At 43.0% G+C, this 12,814-nt stretch overlaps 1 protein-coding gene across 13 annotated transcripts in view; it reads right to left on the bottom strand.

Annotated features, from left to right (window-relative positions):
* The window catches only part of ANKS1B (ankyrin repeat and sterile alpha motif domain containing 1B), an 833,247-nt gene that overhangs the window by 72,192 nt on the left and 748,241 nt on the right, over positions 1-12,814 (bottom strand). The gene's annotated exons all lie outside the window — the stretch shown is intronic.

The raw sequence follows: 12,814 nt of genomic DNA on the forward strand, positions 1-12,814 counted from the left end.
GCTGCCCACTGTCTGTCTCTGTCCCTGCCTCCTTCCCCTCCATTCAGGATGCTAGGCCACACTGGCCTTCTCTTTTCCTTGACCGTTTGTTCAGTATGCATTCTCGCCTCGGGGCCTCTACCACTGCTTGTCCACCTGCCCAGAATGCTGCTGGGCCTGAGATTGTCACAGGACGCTCCTTCTCCTCCCTCCGGGCACTGCTCAGGTATTGTCCCCTCACAAGGGCCTCCCCATACGTCCTCACTAAAAGTGCCGGCCCCAACACTATCGCGCTCTGCTCTGTGTTTCTCTTTTTCTCGTTCTCTGAGATTATTTATGGGGTAGTGTTCGTGCGCCTCTCCCCCTGCAGGGAGCTTCCTGAGAGCAGGGTCCTGGTGTGCCTTTATGGCTATTCCCCAACTCCTAAAGCAATGCCTGAAATAACAGGGGCTCAGTGAGTAGGGAAGAATGGATGTTAATATAGATACAAGCAGCAAAGTAGGGTTATAATCAAGCACTGCCTACTTGGGGGACTCTCAGTTCCCCTGGAATGGGATTTTATGTCTGACAGTGCAGCAAAGGGCACCCTGTAGAAGACAATTAAGATTTGAAGAGAGCCTCCATTCCTACCCTTCCTGGAGCTTTGCCTGTGCTGCCCCTCGCAATCCTCCCTCCCCCCGTATCTGGAAGGGGCCCTTCTTGCTTTACAGACGAGGAGACGGAGGGTTAGTTACACTGGTTAAGTTGCCTGTCCAAGAGCCAGTACGAGGTGGCACTGGGATTTGAATCAGTTTTGCTGATTTCAAAGCTCGTTCTACTCCAAGGTAAGCTGCAAAGTTTGGACAGATCTCCAAATATTAATACAACATATAAATGCACTCACAAGAAATGTATTTACCCTTCCCCTGCCCACACACCATTCCAGGAGCATTCCAGCAACTATTTCTGGGTAACTGGTTCCTAAAGTATACTACCCACTGGGTAAACAATTTAAAAAATTTTCTCTTTTCAAGGGGGGTGGGGTGAGCATTTCTTTGGGCTTTTCATCCTATACAAACATTGCATTTTTATTTGCCTATTTGTCAATTAGCATATTGACTTTTCTGCCTAAATTTATTTAGATTTTAAATAAGCACTTAAACTGTCCACATGCACCACATCCCAATGATTTAACAAACCATCACCCTCCCAGGCTGATGAACCCCAATCTTTGCGGTCTGTGTTCACAGAGCAGGTTTCCCTGGGGTCATTTTGGTTCTCTCTCTCTGTGCCGTCTCCTGCCCTAGCACAGCCACTTAAAGTTTGTTGAAAAAATGCTCACAATATTCCAGGTATAAGTGAATCATGGCTTTACATTTGAACAGGATACTATTTTCTGCTTTTAATTTCCTTTTCACATGTCCCTCTTAACCACTTTTGATTTCTTACTGTAGCTAAAAGGCCATCCTTTTAGGTATAGCCTTTAGGTATAGCTACTGTAGGGCTACAGTCGATATAGCTACTGTAGGTATACAGTAGGTATACTGCAGGCATATTGTAGGTATACAGTAGGTTTAGCTACTGTAGCTAAAAGGCCAGCCTTTAGCTACAGCCTTTTAGCTACAGTAGGAATAACTAGGGACAAACACACACACTGTAAAATCTCTTAAGTCTGTTAGAGCTGATAGTTCAAAGTCCTTTAATCTTGGGAAGATGGTTTGAATTATTTCTCCCTAAATTCCTTATTTTACAGCTGTCCACACAGAAGCCCATCTGCCATCCTTCTGCCTACTCGCATAGCCCTGTGTATTCTTTCTGCATTTGTATTAGTCAGCTGGCATTTTGCTACCTGGAGGAGCTTGGCAGCTTTTGCAAATCTGTGATTTCACCATAAACTCCTTTCAGATGATTTACAAATATACTAAGTAATGTGATCCTGGTGCTGCTTATTTGCAGGCCATGTTGTTCATATGATCCAGATAAATGCCTTTATATTCTTGTATTATTTCTTTTTTTTAAGCATTACGATCAAAGAACTTCCTTATTTCAGAAAAATACAAAATATGTTGGAAAAGGGTAATGTTAGTCTAAAAACACTACATTTTCTTATTCTTATTTTGCCAAAGGCTTCTATTGGAGATAGCGGTAAATTCCTTCCAGAAAATCTCCGCGGCCTTTCTCCCAGTAGGTAATTGGATCCGATGCTGAGGGTGCTATCTGGGTCCTGCTAGGAAATGCTTTTTGGAGGAATACAGACATTCAAAATTATCCTGCCGAGTAATGGACACTGAACAACAAATAACTGCTGCAACTGAGCTGGTGTGACCTCTGCGGCCACTTCTGGTTTACGCTCTCACAGCTCAGTTGCAGGTGAGTGACCTGACTCCCTGGGTCTCCATTTTCTCACCTATAAAGTGAGAAGGTTAATGCCAATCTCAAATGTTGCTGGGAAGATGAAGGATGAAATTGTGAGAATCACCAGCAGAGTTCCCGGCACACAGAAGAGGCAGCCTCGCTGGTGTGCTTATTCCAGCTAACGGACTAGAAGGATGCACAGAGACCCTGATCCAGAGAAACAGACACCTGGTCAATTTCCTAGCTCATCATGTCAGACAAGTTCCCTTGTGCTTTGCATGAACAGACGTGGCTAACCTCGGAAAAGCCCTCGTCGAAGTGATATGTACTGATGGGAACGGATCCAGTCTCTAGCTATTGGTTTAATACTAGACCTAACCTGAAAGAATGTTTGCTGTTCTTCCATGCACACCCTTTAATCTGCGGCAGGAGGTAAGCTGAGCCATTTGCTGGAGCCCCATTGCTGTGTCCTCCACAGAAATACCCAGAAGAGGATGGATGGGCAGGAAGATAGATAAAATGAAAAATTTAACACACAGTGATGATTCATATCAAGAACATTTGGGTAACTCCTCAATTATCAGAAATGACCATTTATCATACAAAATGATAACTATTACTTACTAAACATTTGCTATGCTCTCGTTCTACGTTCTGTTTTAGAAACTGCACCAAGTGCATTATACGTGGGTAACATTATCATTTCCATTTTAGAAATGCAAAACCTGAGACTCAACCTTGTCTGTGGTCACGTTGCTGACAGGTCATGGCCAGGACTGCACCTGACCCTTAGCCTGCTCTTTCCCACTCACCATGCTTTTCCTTTTGGTATTAACCCCTATACCTCAGCCACACCACTGCTTATATCATTACGATATGTCTTAAGATGGTGCTTTTTATTTTGAGTTGTCACGTTCAAAACATTTAAACTGGGTTGTGACCATCTGAGAAACATTAAAATCATAGAGTTTCAATTTGGGGCGAGGCTTACCGCAGTGCTAAAGCCAGACCAGAAGAGCGCAGGCAGGTACCCTGCAGAATTCCCTGTGCAATGCATAGACACGATTCCGCAGCTTTTCGAAAATTTCGCTTTACACCACTTCACTTTTATGACAGACTTACATTCGTGCCTGTTGTTGCTAAGAACTCTGAAGAGGATTTTTACTTTTACATGAAAAGGTGAAAATCAAAAGTAGTGTTTGTTTTGCAGAGAGCTGTTACAGAGGCAGTGCACACCCCAAGCAGCGAGGGTGGCCTGCCAAACTCCTTCCCCGGGAACCACATTCTGTATCTCAGCATCAACCTGCTGTAGCTTTGGACTCTGTGAGTGTCTGTGCTCTACCTCCACTTATTTTGTGCATCTGTTACTGGTAAGATGTGTCCTAGGGTAATTTCTTCTTTGCTTTGTGCCATGTTGGCTCATAGGAATGCTCTATTTCCATGTAGTGGGGGACGCCTACATAGACAAAGACCAGGAAGTCTCATCCACTCAGGAGTCAGTCCCAGTTGGCTAATAGGACAGTGGCAGGGAGGGAGACATTTGCCTTCCAACTCAACAATATGAAATCCAATCAGCAAGACTATCACAGAGAGGATTCCAAAGAAAGATAGCCATTATGGGCAAGTCAAGTCCAAGGACAGTTGGGTTTGCCTTGAGTGAGAGCAGCTTAACATTTGACCATCACTGTCGTCATTATAAATGGTAGGGAAGTAGTGAACTCCTACCACCCCAGGTACCATGACTGATGACTAGCCAGTTTACAAACAGTTTTCAAAAAGCTGGAGGTGGGGGGAGGGGAAGCCAGAGCAATGGTTACTGTGGTAGAGAAAAAAATCTGTATGGTTGTCATTACTGTGTGGGTGCACCGCATGCACACGGAGCCCAACGGCAGCAAAAGGTAAAGCAATGGTGATATATTGGGGATTTAGTTACTCTAAGATACTGACAAAATTCAGTTCAACTCAAAAAACACTATTGAATTTCTGTCACAAATTACTTGGAGAACTCAAAGGGGAAACTTGGAGAGATTGAGCACAAATAACTACAGTGTCCAACCATTAACTAAAAAAAAATTATTATACACATGAGCATAAGAATAGGGTTCCAACCACCCAGTTCCAATAGATAAGAGTTACTGCGTGTTTTCTTAATGGTTTTTACTACAACTATCACGAGAAATGTGGGTCAAAGGCAAGGAGTGTTACTGAAGCAGCAAGGGCCTGCCGAGTGTTGGTCCCCATTCGTCAGAGTAGGAGCTACCTCCACAAATTTCCTGCAGTGTCAATTAAACGGAAGAACTGCAGAAACCCCAGCGCAAATTCCAGCACTAGGAGAATGCCTTTGCACAGTGACAATGCTATAATATTATGTCACTGTCACTTATGTCTCTGGGTTTAGCTCTGGGAATTCTGCTAGACGATTCCGTGACATTACCCTTGCACTGAAGAGCTCACATCAGAGCAGCAGCACCGAAAGCCAGTGCACCTAGACTTCCATTTTTCCCTTTTAAAATTTAATGTGCTATAAATTAAACAGGTTAAATTTAAGGTGATGTAAATGAACCATTGTTTTTTTCCTTCATCTGTTTTTTAAAAATTGAACAATGTTTCGATTATAATAATAATAATACTGCTTTCCCATGGTAGAGACAGAAAATACAGAAAAACAAATAAGAGAACAAGGTATACACGGTCTATTTGCATTTTGGTGTATTTCCTTTCATTTTGTCCCCTTGATGATGCTTTGGAATGGTCACACTGTAAATATAATTTTCCCCTTAAATTTTTTTGCCTGATATTAAAGCTAAAGAGCTTTCTTACATATTCAACTCTCAGTAGACATTTCAAGTAACCCCGTATTAGCATATCATCCCTTTAGAGAAGCATGTCATAATTCGATAACCATTCCCTTATTGTTGGAAATCTAGTTTGTGATTCTTTTCTGGATATCAAACATGCTACGTCCTTAAAAAAATCCTATCATCCTACAATTTCCATTTTCATGGCCACATTTGCTTAGACATGATAGAAAAACACCAATGAAAACCGCAAGAATGCACGCACATGAGTCACGAAGGAAAGTCCTGTCTCTCAGTCCTGTTCCGCCTGAAATCTCAATCTGTTTATTGCCGGCTGGACCAGGGCCTCCGGGGAAAATGGCAAATTCACGTAATCTTCCTCAGTGTCACATTCTGCATGTGTGCTATTTTGGAGTTCAGATTCAGCTGACAGACGTGAAATAACACATGTAGTTGGAGTCCCCCAGAGCTTACACACGCAGCACTGCTGAGCACACGAGCCATTCCAGCTATCACGGCGCATCCTTTTCATTTCTGCATTTTACTGAGAGAGCGATTTCCACTTTGTTTTAATTTAAATGGTCTTTAGGATGAAACAGCTTTGCCTGCATTTGGAATCCCCGTTCCATTTTAAGGGGGTAGACTGTCCCCACTTTCCCTTTCTAGTTACTTGCCAACTAAGGACAGCAGCTCCCACACAAGCTTAGATGGTTTGTCTGGCTTCTGAGTGGCCTCTTCCAACAAAACTCCAAGTGTTCCCCGGGTTTCTGGTCATTTGGAATGCCTGCACAGAAGTGGAAGCGGAAGTTGATCTGCTTTGCTCTCATCTGCAGGACTAAGACTGCAATTAAACGGGAAGGATTTCCCCCCCGTCCTTGGTTACAATTTTTAAGCATTTCCCACCTGAGAGCATCCGGGCAGAAGTGCCCATGTTTCATCCAATTTCCACTCCCGCAACTCCAGGAATCCTAGTTTGAAATGGCATCTAATTCCGACTGTGACATTTCCTCTCTTATTTCTTGGACTGTAATAATCCGTGTCTGGCAGTGGTATGGTGGAAGCAGAAGGTCATGATATTTGTTTTTTCTTCCTCTCACTCTTCTTCTAGCTAAGTGATCTTTTACACCTCTGCATTGTGATGTGAGAGGGTCAGTGGTAATCTCATTCAACAAACATTTATTGAAGGTCTTTCACATATACCATCGTGCTATGCAATTTGTGAGCTACAAAGAAGAAAAAAAAATCCAGTCTTCTAGGGCTGTCAATCTAGCAGTTGGAAAAATGTTTTCAAATTGTGTATATTTGTATATTTCTATCTATTACGTATCCATGTCCATCCATCCGACCATCCACCCATTTAACAAACACATGTGTCTACACAGCCTTCCAAGACTAAAAGAATGTTCTGTAGATTGAATAAGAATGACTAGGAAGCTGCTCTGGAAATTACAAAGCACTGAACTATGGCATTATTTCTCTCTTAAGTATAACAGAAACTTAAAACTTTCTTACTCTATCCTTGAATAACCCTAACTGCAATATTTTGAATATTATCTTTGTTATGTAAATGTACAATTTTATGGATGTCTCTGTGTAGATTTTAGATTAAGAACCATGCCTTTCATTTCTCCAGCCCTCTCTCCTATTATGTATAATTCCTTCGACTCCAGCAAGTCTCCCGTGTCTCCAACAGTGTCTTGCGGGTCTTTCTGGCCCACATACACAACACCTTTGCATATTTTGGAGACCTTGCTCCTCTTTTCATTAGACTCTTGCAAGCATGAAATCAAGATCCACTGAAAGCCTTCCTTGTTCCCCTTGGACTACAGCAGCTCTTTCTCTGAATTTCTCTAGTAGTCAACCGGACTATCAGCCCTGGAAGGTCAGACATAGCGTCGCTGCATCATAGGGTCCTCACAGCACCTAACACATGGGTACACCCTTCAAGGGGCATCTCTGAAATCTCAGATCTCACCCCTTATGCACGGACAACAAATGAAGTGGGGGAGATGTCTCTGGAAGGCAAAGAGGGCAAGCAAAGAGCGGCCATACCCTATTTCTTTCCCTTTCAACTCTCGAGAGTTTTCTCTTCCTTCTGAGCTGTAGTACCTTGGTTGCTTTACCTCAGTTGCTGCGGGTGATGTAAAACTTCCTTAGCACCCACTGTCTGTGACTCCTTCTCTCTACCTCGAACACTTCATCTAAGGGAAAAAAAATCACTCTGACTAGGTTTTCCAAATGTTCTTTTCCTTTTGCTATTACTTTTCAAAGAAACTGTTACTGAATAATAAGCAAATAACAGTTTGTATGACAGATGCCATCCGAATGCACTTGTATTAACTTATGAGGAAGAGAAGAGGTTCCGAGTTAAATGGCTCCAGAGAGAGCAAAGGACGGTGGGAATGAGGGGGTGAGGGGGGTGGGCAGGTAGTGGTGTGTGTGTGCTCTGAGGATAGTCTGTTTCAATAAACAAGAAATACTAATTATGAAGAAATGAGAAAATCTTTGATGGAAAGAGAGACCTTAATTGTATAATTGCCTCTGAGCATTTAAGGGTTCTGGAGGTAGAAAGGCTTCTTTTGTAATCAAGGAGAATCTTAGGTTTATTTGTAAAGCTCTCTGAATTACCTCTTGATGAAGGTACTAATTTTCTGATTATATTTTCACATAAACATCACTCCAGAAGATTAAAAAAATTCAAACCAACCAACCAATCAGTTCTTAACCAATTTCCCTGTGAAGTTACTTTTAAGTACAACTTGCTGCAAATTCAGTTTTCTTAAGAAAAATTTGGTTTGCATTGCTCATAAGCCAATCATCAGGATGACTTAAGGGAAAATTTGTTTACAAAAGAAAAAGGGAACTATGTGCTATGATTCACATGTGAAGTTATTCTTGGAAATGTGATGATGGGCTAATAGCATTTAAAATCTGCAATCTCTTTGCACTATTATTGATACATAAAAATGCTCTGCCCTGGCTGGTGTAGCTCAGTGGATTGAGCGCAGGCTGGGAACCAAAGCATCCCAGGTTTGACTCCCAGCCAGGGTACATGCCTGGGTTGCAGGCCATAACCCCCAGCAACCGCACATTGATGTTTCTCTCTCTCTCTCTCTGTCTCCCTCCCTTCCTCTCTAAAAATAAATAAATAAAATCTTAAAAAAAAATAAAAATGCTCTGCAAACCTTAGCCTGATAGCTCAGTTGGTTAGAGCCTTGTCTTGATACACCAAGGTTGCAGGTTTAATGCCTGGTTAGGACACATACAAGAATCAACCAGTGAATGCATAAATAAGTGGCACAAGAAATCGATTTTTCTCTCTCTCTAACATCAATAAATACAAATTTAAAAAGTGCTCTGCAGCTTAAGAAGTAGAGAGGCCTCAGTTTTGCTTATATTTTGCTAACTACACAGGTTATTTATTGTTACTGAGGGTTTTTTCAACTTATTTCCTTTCATTTTGAGATCATAAAACTTAGATTCCTTATTACATGACCGATGTGGTCAATAATGTAAATAAGATGATCTTTAACAAAACTCAATATTAACAAGTGTCTATATATTATAAATTAAATTGAAATATGCAAAATACATAAATATACCCATATTTGTAAAGAGAAGCTTTAAGACAATCCATCTCAAGAGACCATCCTAGGTAAGTGAAGGCCTGATTATTCAATGGTTGGATCATAAATGGTCTCCTTTTCTGCTCTTTTGCTGCCTTCTCCTTGCTACTTAGCTAGTCTAATAGCACATAACACCCTCCATCAGCGGGTAAAAGAGGGAGAGAGGCAATGAATTCAAACAAGTCAATTCTGTTTTTTTTTCTTTTTGTCAGCAGCTGTGATAAGAGAATGTGGTGTGGGAGGAGGCAAAAATCTAATCTAAAACTAGCTAAAATTAAGGTTTAAAAAATCTGTGTATTCTACTAGCCCAGAAAGTCACTACTGCTCTTTAGGACTGGGTGATAGCGCACTTCGGCCGGTGTGTGGAGGGAGCGGGATGTGAAGGGCTTAAGGAAGCATTTCTTTTCTTTTTTCTTAAAGATTTTATTTATTTATTTTTAGAGAGAGAAGGAAGGGAGGGAGAGAGAGAGAGAGAGAGAAACATCAATGTGCGGTTGCTAGGGGTTATGGCCTGCAACCCAGGAATGTACCCTGGCTGGGAATTGAACCTGGGACACTTTGGTTCCCAGACCATGCTCAATCCACTGAGCTACGCCAGCCAGGAGGAAGCATTTCTAAGGAAAGCTGATGCTGCTCTTATTCCCAAGGACAGGCTCAGGATGAGGGAGCAGGATGACAGTGGGAGACAGATTCTTTAATAATCCCTTTTCTCCCATTGTTCCCCCTACGGTCCTTGGCTATCCGTCCTTGGCTATCTTCTCCCTTATCTCTTGGAGAATCACAGAAAACTGGGACTCACCATTTACCCATCGGAATGGCTAAAATGAAGAAGACTGACAATGCCAGGTGGTGGTGAGGATGTGGAGCAACTGGAACCCTCATATTGTTAGTGGGAATGAAACCGAGAATCTATTTTGGGGGGGATTGCCAATATCTCACACTATGACCCAGTTTCTTACCATACCACCCAGCAAATCCCCTCCCAGTTAGCAACCTGGGAGAGAAATGAAGACATATAACCACCACACAAAGATCTGTAAATGAATACTCAAATGGCAATTTTCATCACAGCGGAGAACTGGAAGTAATCCAAATGTCCCATGAGCTGGTGAATAGATAATTAAAATGCGGCATATTCAAGGCAATGGACTGCGGGTACATGCTGCAGCAGGGACAAAGCCAGGCACGTGAGATTACACGTTGTATGATCCCACTCATGTGATGACTCTAGAAACTATAATGCTCTATCTAGGGAAAGCAGATCAGATGAATGGCTGTCTGGGGCAGATGGCCCCGGGGAGCGAAGACAGACTGCTGTGGCCATCAGGGAACTGTTGAGGGTAAAGGAAATGTTCCGAAACCAGTTTGCATGAATGGCTGGACAACTGTATAAATTTACTAAAACGCACTGAACTATATACTTGAAATGGGTGATTTTATCATCTGTAATTATACTGCAATAAAACTGTTAAGAATGAATAATGTGGGGAAAGCACCCAGTATTCCGTAAGTGTAGGATGCATAGGGCCGTTCCTGAGGCTGTAACTCAGGTTGCTCCAGACAGAAACGACGGGCCTCCTGGCATGTGCCCTTTACCAGCTGGACTGAAGGGTGGGCAACGCAGAAACTGCACGGTGTCCGGTACATTTCAAGAGAAATGTGACTCAGAGGGAAGCTCTGCTCTGGCTGCCCAGTGTTGTTTAGCTATAGGTTCACGGGGGAGCAGGATATTCTTTCTTATCTGTGTGCAATAAATTAGTGCCTATGACTTCCCATATATATTCTTGAGCCTTAAATCCTCCTAGCCACGACGCTTCGGTAAGATGTTTATGCTTTCTAAATGCTTACAGCACAGGGTCTGTGAAGGTATGAAAGGAGTGCAGGGATCCCTGGGAGCCAACGCAGGTTCCAGGTTCCACAGGGGTAAGGAATGGGTGCTGATAAGGAGATTACCTCAAGCGGTAGAGAATAAGGTTGCATTCTAAGCACTAATCACTTCCACAGGGTGAATGGAGACAGAATGACTTTCTGGCCCATGGAATAGACTGGCAATGTGCCTACGGTTTAATCAGTGATGCTGAAACCCAGCTAAACGAAGAAGGTATAGTGTCAGGGTGGGGTGGGCCTGGAAGCAAGAGCAGAGGGCAGATTCGGGCAATGAAACAATGGATAGAAGGATTAGAGAGCCAAGTGCTCACAGCAGGACTGAGAGAGTGCTTGAATCTGGAGAAGTAAACTCTTTGATCACTTAAGAGAATGTATTCTCTGCATACATTCTGGACATGGGCTACTTCGCTAGTCCTTGTATTGATCCTATTGAGACATCCCTCCAAATTCTCTTTCCTCCTATACCATGTGCACCAGGAAACAGTAATCCCAGGGTCAGTTTTCTAAATACCAGGAATGGAAGTGCTGAAGATGGGGAGGTGGGGAGCCTTGGGTCACAGTTAGAGAATTCTCCTCACCCTTCAATAACAGATGGAAAATCTTTTTTTTTTCTTCTACTAATTCTAGAGAGAGGAGAAGGGAGGGAGCAAGAGAGGGAGAGAAACAGCGATGTGAGAGAGAAACATCGGTTGCCTCTGGCACAAGCCTTGACCGGGGACTGAACCCGTAACCTAGGCATGTGTCCTGATTGGGAATTCAACACACGACCTTCCGGTTTGAGAGATGACACCCAACCAACTGAGCCATAGCAACCAGGCCAGACTGAAATTTGTTTTAAATAAAATTTTTATTTATTGATTTTTAGAGAGGGAGAGTAAGGCAGAAAAAAAGAGAACAGAGACTGAGAGAGAAACATTGACTTGTTCCACTTACACAGGCACTGACTGGTTGATTCCTTTATGTGCTCTGACAGGACATCAAACCTGCAACCTTAGTGTATTGCGATGATGGTGTAACCTACTGAGCTACCTGGCCAGGGCCCAGATCAGGAATCATGATACCCTCTTCTCTCATCAATGAATTCAGCACCACTGAGGCACAAGAATCTGCCCCGCAGGCACGGCGATTAGGAGCAGGGCTCAGTGTCAGGGCGACTTGGGTGAACCTGACTCTGACACTATGCATGACTCTGGGTCAACTACTTAACCTCTCTGAGCTTCACCTAACTCATCCAAAATACTGGGGTTAAAAAAATAGTGTGTCTGCTGCTTCAGTGTTGGGATTAAATGAGACACATGGAAAGTACTTAGCACAGTGCTTTGCATCAAACGAGTCTCAATAAGTGGGAACTCATTCAGCGTCTTCAGCCCAGTGTTCTGCACCGAAGGGCTGAGCCCACCGCACATCAATGCCACAGCCCAGAACACTGCAGCCGCTGGTCAGATGCCTTTCCTCTGGCAACAACCCTCGTGCCGTCAGCCACTCTTCTTTCCAAACTTCAGTGGTCTCATTAAAAGTAAGTTTTTGCTGCATTATATTAATTTCCTTTTTTTTTTTTGACAGGGTTCTTAGTATGAGGTTGACAGAACAGGAGAATGCCATGGATATAGTCTTTGATTCCAATAGAACCCTGATGAAATTTTTCATGATCTATAAGACGGTGGTGCTCTACGAGAGAAGAATTAAGTGGGATCACAGCTGGCTGTCCATCTACACCCAAGAGACTTGATAAATGACGCTGTCGCAGCCTGTAGGGGGACCACTGATTGAATGCCACGGGGCTCTCTGCCTCTGCCTTGTACTCTATTCAATGTTTTCATTAATGGCATCAAAGCAGACCGAAGAGGAATGGTTATCAGGTTTTTCAGTGACATAAAGCTGTGAAGGATATTTAACATGGTAATAGGTTCCAAGGCAAAATTCAACACTTTCCTCCGCCCGCCGGCCAGGCTGAAAGGCCATGCTGACACCAAAAAGATTCCGCTTAAGAGGGATAAATGTAATGCCTTCCATTACGGCTCCAGAAGAAATCTGTTGTGCAAGTTCAAGGTGGGAGGGGATATGGCTTCACCACAGTTTCAAGAAATACCTGAGTTTTCATTTGGACCCGAGGAGAGGTTTAGTGGAAAGAACTTAAGACTAAAGGGCAGAAGGGGCAGGGAACATGCCTGTATAAAATGACTTCGCAAA

The sequence above is a fragment of the Phyllostomus discolor genome, chromosome 2, assembly GCF_004126475.2.
Source record: "Phyllostomus discolor isolate MPI-MPIP mPhyDis1 chromosome 2, mPhyDis1.pri.v3, whole genome shotgun sequence".
NCBI classification, from domain to species: Eukaryota; Metazoa; Chordata; class Mammalia; order Chiroptera; family Phyllostomidae; genus Phyllostomus; species Phyllostomus discolor.